Source organism: Schistocerca serialis, unplaced genomic scaffold (assembly GCF_023864345.2).
Source record: "Schistocerca serialis cubense isolate TAMUIC-IGC-003099 unplaced genomic scaffold, iqSchSeri2.2 HiC_scaffold_271, whole genome shotgun sequence".
In the NCBI taxonomy this organism is placed as follows: domain Eukaryota; kingdom Metazoa; phylum Arthropoda; class Insecta; order Orthoptera; family Acrididae; genus Schistocerca; species Schistocerca serialis.
Window position 1 is genome coordinate 27501 of NW_026047840.1, and position 7500 is coordinate 35000.

A 7500-nucleotide genomic window follows, 5' to 3' on the forward strand; every position below is an offset into this window, starting at 1 on the left:
AGCAACCAACGCCTTTCATGGTTTCCCATGAGCGTCGATTCGGGCGCCTTAACTCGGCGTTTGGTTCATCCCACAGCGCCAGTTCTGCTTACCAAAAGTGGCCCACTTGGCACTCCGATCCGAGTCGTTTGCTCGCGGCTTCAGCATATCAAGCAAGCCGGAGATCTCACCCATTTAAAGTTTGAGAATAGGTTGAGGTCGTTTCGGCCCCAAGGCCTCTAATCATTCGCTTTACCGGATGAGACTCGTACGAGCACCAGCTATCCTGAGGGAAACTTCGGAGGGAACCAGCTACTAGATGGTTCGATTAGTCTTTCGCCCCTATACCCAGCTCCGACGATCGATTTGCACGTCAGAATCGCTACGGACCTCCATCAGGGTTTCCCCTGACTTCGTCCTGGCCAGGCATAGTTCACCATCTTTCGGGTCCCAACGTGTACGCTCTAGGTGCGCCTCACCTCGCAATGAGGACGAGACGCCCCGGGAGTGCGGAGGCCGCCGCCCCGTGAAGGGCGGGGAAGCCCCATCCTCCCTCGGCCCGCGCAAGGCGAGACCTTCACTTTCATTACGCCTTTAGGTTTCGTACAGCCCAATGACTCGCGCACATGTTAGACTCCTTGGTCCGTGTTTCAAGACGGGTCGTGAAATTGTCCAAAGCTGAAGCGCCGCTGACGGGAGCGATTATTCCGCCCGAGAGCATCCCGAGCCAACAGCGGCGCGGGTCCGGGGCCGGGCCAGGTAGGTCCGTCATCCGGGAAGAACCGCGCGCGCTTGCCGGGAGCCCGAGCGCCCAAAGGGGCGAATCGACTCCTCCAGATATACCGCCGGGCAGCCAGCCAGGACACCGGGGCTCTGCCCAACAGACGCGAACCGAGGCCCGCGGAAGGACAGGCTGCGCACCCGGGCCGTAGGCCGGCACCCAGCGGGTCGCGACGTCCTACTAGGGGAGAAGTGCGGCCCACCGCACACCGGAACGGCCCCGCCCCGCGGCGAGTGGAAAGGCAACCGGACACGACCCCGCCGCGAATTGCTCCGCGCGGGCGGCCGGCCCCATCTGCCGAGGGCGGAGGCCAGTGGCCGGATGGGCGTGAATCTCACCCGTTCGACCTTTCGGACTTCTCACGTTTACCCCAGAACGGTTTCACGTACTTTTGAACTCTCTCTTCAAAGTTCTTTTCAACTTTCCCTCACGGTACTTGTTCGCTATCGGTCTCGTGGTCATATTTAGTCTCAGATGGAGTTTACCACCCACTTGGAGCTGCACTCTCAAGCAACCCGACTCGAAGGAGAGGTCCCGCCGACGCTCGCACCGGCCGCTACGGGCCTGGCACCCTCTACGGGCCGTGGCCTCATTCAAGTTGGACTTGGGCTCGGCGCGAGGCGTCGGGGTAGTGGACCCTCCCAAACACCACATGCCACGACAGGCGGCAGCCTGCGGGGTTCGGTGCTGGACTCTTCCCTGTTCGCTCGCCGCTACTGGGGGAATCCTTGTTAGTTTCTTTTCCTCCGCTTAGTAATATGCTTAAATTCAGCGGGTAGTCTCGCCTGCTCTGAGGTCGTTGTACGAGGTGTCGCACGCCACACCGCCAGCCGGCTGTGCACGCTACCGAGTAAGTACCGGTATGCGAACCGCCAGGCGACGGGCGCGCATCGCACGTTTAAGGAGACGCGGCCGGCCCCACAGGCGGCCACGACACTCCCAGGTCTGCGAAGCGGGGCAAACGCCGCGCGCTTCAGTATACGTAGCCGACCCTCAGCCAGACGTGGCCCGGGAACGGAATCCATGGACCGCAATGTGCGTTCGAAACGTCGATGTTCATGTGTCCTGCAGTTCACATGTCGACGCGCAATTTGCTGCGTTCTTCATCGACCCACGAGCCGAGTGATCCACCGTCCTGGGTGATCTTTTCATAGTTTCCACCATCTCTTTCGAGACAGTTGCATAGGCGGGACTGAGGCGTGTGGCGGCCCTGTTCCAGCGTTCAGTGTCCAACGGCCTCACGGCCGATGGGCGTCGTACGGCTCCACACCGGAGCGGACAGGCAGTCGGGCGAAAGTCATTCAAAACCGGCGCCAGGCGCCAGGTGCCGCAGGCCAGCCGCTCCAGCGCTTCAGCGCTCGTACCACACAACATTGCCGTTAGTTTTGAGACGAACGCGTGGTTCCGCACGCGGCGCACGGCTACTGCGAGCCGTACAGGTAGCTGCGTGTTGCGCGACACGACACGCACATCGAAAGACATGCAGTCTAGTCGGTAATGATCCTTCCGCAGGTTCACCTACGGAAACCTTGTTACGACTTTTACTTCCTCTAAATGATCAAGTTTGGTCATCTTTCCGGTAGCATCGGCAACGACAGAGTCAATGCCGCGTACCAGTCCGAAGACCTCACTAAATCATTCAATCGGTAGTAGCGACGGGCGGTGTGTACAAAGGGCAGGGACGTAATCAACGCGAGCTTATGACTCGCGCTTACTGGGAATTCCTCGTTCATGGGGAACAATTGCAAGCCCCAATCCCTAGCACGAAGGAGGTTCAGCGGGTTACCCCGACCTTTCGGCCTAGGAAGACACGCTGATTCCTTCAGTGTAGCGCGCGTGCGGCCCAGAACATCTAAGGGCATCACAGACCTGTTATTGCTCAATCTCGTGCGGCTAGAAGCCGCCTGTCCCTCTAAGAAGAAAAGTAATCGCTGACAGCACGAAGGATGTCACGCGACTAGTTAGCAGGCTAGAGTCTCGTTCGTTATCGGAATTAACCAGACAAATCGCTCCACCAACTAAGAACGGCCATGCACCACCACCCACCGAATCAAGAAAGAGCTATCAATCTGTCAATCCTTCCGGTGTCCGGGCCTGGTGAGGTTTCCCGTGTTGAGTCAAATTAAGCCGCAGGCTCCACTCCTGGTGGTGCCCTTCCGTCAATTCCTTTAAGTTTCAGCTTTGCAACCATACTTCCCCCGGAACCCAAAAGCTTTGGTTTCCCGGAGGCTGCCCGCCGAGTCATCGGAGGAACTGCGGCGGATCGCTGGCTGGCATCGTTTATGGTTAGAACTAGGGCGGTATCTGATCGCCTTCGAACCTCTAACTTTCGTTCTTGATTAATGAAAACATACTTGGCAAATGCTTTCGCTTCTGTTCGTCTTGCGACGATCCAAGAATTTCACCTCTAACGTCGCAATACGAATGCCCCCGCCTGTCCCTATTAATCATTACCTCGGGTTCCGAAAACCAACAAAATAGAACCGAGGTCCTATTCCATTATTCCATGCACACAGTATTCAGGCGGGCTTGCCTGCTTTAAGCACTCTAATTTGTTCAAAGTAAACGTGCCGGCCCACCGAGACACTCAATAAAGAGCACCCTGGTAGGATTTCAACGGGGTCCGCCTCGGGACGCACGAGCACGCACGAGGCGGTCGCACGCCTTCGGCTCGCCCCACCGGCAGGACGTCCCACGATACATGCCAGTTAAACACCGACGGGCGGTGAACCAACAGCGTGGGACACAAATCCAACTACGAGCTTTTTAACCGCAACAACTTTAATATACGCTATTGGAGCTGGAATTACCGCGGCTGCTGGCACCAGACTTGCCCTCCAATAGATACTCGTTAAAGGATTTAAAGTGTACTCATTCCGATTACGGGGCCTCGGATGAGTCCCGTATCGTTATTTTTCGTCACTACCTCCCCGTGCCGGGAGTGGGTAATTTGCGCGCCTGCTGCCTTCCTTGGATGTGGTAGCCGTTTCTCAGGCTCCCTCTCCGGAATCGAACCCTGATTCCCCGTTACCCGTTACAACCATGGTAGGCGCAGAACCTACCATCGACAGTTGATAAGGCAGACATTTGAAAGATGCGTCGCCGGTACGAGGACCGTGCGATCAGCCCAAAGTTATTCAGAGTCACCAAGGCAAACGGACCGGACGAGCCGACCGATTGGTTTTGATCTAATAAAAGCGTCCCTTCCATCTCTGGTCGGGACTCTGTTTGCATGTATTAGCTCTAGAATTACCACAGTTATCCAAGTAACGTGGGTACGATCTAAGGAACCATAACTGATTTAATGAGCCATTCGCGGTTTCACCTTAATGCGGCTTGTACTGAGACATGCATGGCTTAATCTTTGAGACAAGCATATGACTACTGGCAGGATCAACCAGGGAGCTGCGTCAACTAGAGCTGAGCAGCCGGCCGCCCGGGAGTGTGTCCCGGGGGCCCGCGCGAACACGCAAGCGTCCGCTCAATTATTCTGCAAACAGGAGGAGGCTGAGCTCCCCTGCACAACACACCTCGAAACCCTCTCAGGTCCCGGCGGCGCGCAGCGCCGTCCTAAGTACTTGGTCGGGTTCGAGAGAGGCGCAATCGCCCGGAGTTAGGCGAGTAGACGCTTTAGGTGCGACCACCCGTGCTCCCAACTGAGCTTGCCGCTGCCGACAGAGGCCCGGGAGCGTGCTGTCGTGGCATTGCCGGCGGGAGACAACACGCGCCACCTACGGTGACCGGCAGCTCCAACGCCAGCGCCACAGAAGGACAAAAGCCCCACTTGGGTGCCGAAGCGAACTCTCCCAGCACAGCGCACGCGCCAACACGTCCGCACAGCTGCGATACAAACCACCTGCGAGAACCGCTGGGGCGACCGAGCAGCAGACGGCGTCGCGGCGCCGAGCGCCGGGCGGCGGCGCATCCTCAGCGCACACAGTCCTCAATCGGACCAGCACACTGCAGATGGCCACCGCGCTTCGCACCGGGCCCGCGAGGACCTACTTTGGCCGCAAGGCGCCGCGAGCAGGGGGCGCCGGCGCGCAGCTGCGCCGCCTGCCGCGTCCGTCGGCCGGCGCGCCTGCCACTGGCCGCCCCCACCAGCCGGCTGTAGCGCGTGCGCCCACGCACCGCGCTGCCAGCACGCCGGGCGGCCCCCCCTCACCGGCCGGGGACGGTCCCACCCAGCCACCGCCGCGTATCGCCTCACACCCAGATCCCCTTTCGCGTTCGTGGGCATGGTGGGTCCCCTTTCACGTTCGTGGGCATGGTGGGTATCCCTGAAACAACCGGTTAATAGCTCGACCGATCGTCGCCAACACTGATTCACCTCTAGCGAGAACAACCGCACCACAACGGGTTACCTGTTGTTCATTTGCGTAACGTCACCAGCAAACGTAGACGTCCATCGCCATTTGCAACGAGTATTGCATGCCTGTGTCAGGTGTCACAACACACTACGTCTGCCCACATAGACGCAACAACATGTGCACGCCTCGAGAACACGTGGAAGGTAGCCCCCGTACGTATGCGGTGTCCATTGCGCGAACGACTGTCAGCCGGCCTCTGCAGGATGTCGCAGATGTGGAACGCGGTGCAACATGCTATCACGGTGTGTGAGAAGAGACGACTACGTCCGAATACACGCTCCACTACATCAACAGACTGCTCATGCTGATCGCCATCCAGGGCGTCCGTTCCTCCCACACGTCTGAATGGCGTACCACACTGCAATCCAGCTCTTATAGGGAGACGACACGTAGCTGCGTGCACAATATTTGGACTGTATGGTCTGCCGTTGCTAGGCGCAGTCGTCGTACGGTCACACATGTGCCACGATGTATCATTCAGTACATACGGACCAATGTGCAGTACAGTTTGTGGGTTTTGCGTACATCGGCGGACAGGTGACAGGCCGTACCACAACGTAGGCTGAGTACGTCGGCATGCGAAGGGCATTGAACATGCAAACTTCTCAACGACCAGCTTGCGAAGGCAGGGGGGAAGGGGGGGGGGCATGTACGTCCTGCTGCTATCCACATTACAGTGTATAGCAGGAGCATGTGGAAAGTCAGCAACACCTGCAAGGTGTTTAACATGACGCGATACACAGGGGACCGGGCAGTGCGAATAGCGAACTATATTGCGAGGGTTGCGGTTAGGCAACACTACACTAATTTAACGAGTTGCATAACAATTACAGAGCAGGTTCAGCGACAACGTGCGTCAGGTTAAGGCGCAATATAGGTTAGGTTGAGGCACAATATAGGTTAGGTTAAGGCACAACATGGGTTACGTTAAGGCACAAATTGGGTTACGTTAAGGCACAAATTAGGTTACGTTAAGGCACAACATGGGTTACGTTAAGGCACAAATTAGGTTACGTTAAGGCACAAATTAGGTTACGTTAAGGCACAAATTAGGTTACGTTAAGGCACAAATTAGGTTACGTTAAGGCACAAATTAGGTTACGTTAAGGCACAAATTAGGTTACGTTAAGGCACAAATTAGGTTACGTTAAGGCACAAATTAGGTTACGTTAAGGCACAAATTAGGTTACGTTAAGGCACAAATTAGGTTACGTTAAGGCACAAATTAGGTTACGTTAAGGCACAAATTAGGTTACGTTAAGGCACAAATTAGGTTACGTTAAGGCACAAATTAGGTTACGTTAAGGCACAAATTAGGTTACGTTAAGGCACAAATTAGGTTACGTTAAGGCACAAATTAGGTTACGTTAAGGCACAAATTAGGTTACGTTAAGGCACAAATTAGGTTACGTTAAGGCACAAATTAGGTTACGTTAAGGCACAAATTAGGTTACGTTAAGGCACAAATTAGGTTACGTTAAGGCACAAATTAGGTTACGTTAAGGCACAAATTAGGTTACGTTAAGGCACAAATTAGGTTACGTTAAGGCACAAATTAGGTTACGTTAAGGTACAATATGGGTTAGGTTAAGGTACAATATGGGTTAGGTTAAGGTACAATATGGGTTAGGTTAAGGTACAATATGGGTTAGGTTAAGGTACAATATGGGTTAGGTTAAGGCACAACGTAGGTTAGGTTAAGGCACAACATAGGTTAGGTTAAGGCACAACATAGGTTAGGTTAAGGCACAACATAGGTTAGGTTAAGGCACAACATAGGTTAGGTTAAGGCACAACATAGGTTAGGTTAAGGCACAACATAGGTTAGGTTAAGGCACAACATAGGTTAGGTTAAGGCACAACATAGGTTAGGTTAAGGCACAACATAGGTTAGGTTAAGGCACAACGTAGGTTAGGTTAAGGCACAACGTAGGTTAGGTTAAGGCACAACGTAGGTTAGGTTAAGGCACAACGTAGGTTAGGTTAAGGCACAACGTAGGTTAGGTTAAGGCACAACGTAGGTTAGGTTAAGGCACAACGTAGGTTAGGTTAAGGCACAACGTAGGTTAGGTTAAGGCACAACGTAGGTTAGGTTAAGGCACAACGTAGGTTAGGTTAAGGCACAACGTAGGTTAGGTTAAGGCACAACGTAGGTTAGGTTAAGGCACAACGTAGGTTAGGTTAAGGCACAACGTAGGTTAGGTTAAGGCACAACGTAGGTTAGGTTAAGGCACAACGTAGGTTAGGTTAAGGCACAACGTAGGTTAGGTTAAGGCACAACGTAGGTTAGGTTAAGGCACAACGTAGGTTAGGTTAAGGCACAACGTAGGTTAGGTTAAGGCACAACGTAGGTTAGGTTAAGGCACAACG

General features: G+C 54.6%; 3 non-coding genes across 3 annotated transcripts in view; all 3 read right to left on the minus strand.

Annotated features, from left to right (window-relative positions):
- LOC126444528 (large subunit ribosomal RNA) overlaps nucleotides 1-1559 on the minus strand; it is a 4217-nt gene extending 2658 nt beyond the window's left edge. The window contains exon 1 of the ribosomal RNA XR_007582592.1: nucleotides 1-1559. This exon is cut by the window's left edge and continues 2658 nt beyond it. This is a non-coding gene — a ribosomal RNA (large subunit ribosomal RNA).
- A 188-nt stretch (nucleotides 1560-1747) lies between these two features.
- On the minus strand, nucleotides 1748-1902 carry LOC126444531 (5.8S ribosomal RNA). The gene has a single exon (XR_007582593.1). It is a non-coding gene; the product is annotated as a 5.8S ribosomal RNA (ribosomal RNA).
- Nucleotides 1903-2255: 353 nt separating this feature from the next.
- Nucleotides 2256-4164, minus strand: LOC126444523 (small subunit ribosomal RNA). The gene has a single exon (XR_007582587.1). It is a non-coding gene; the product is annotated as a small subunit ribosomal RNA (ribosomal RNA).
- Between the last annotated feature and the right edge of the window lie 3336 nt (nucleotides 4165-7500).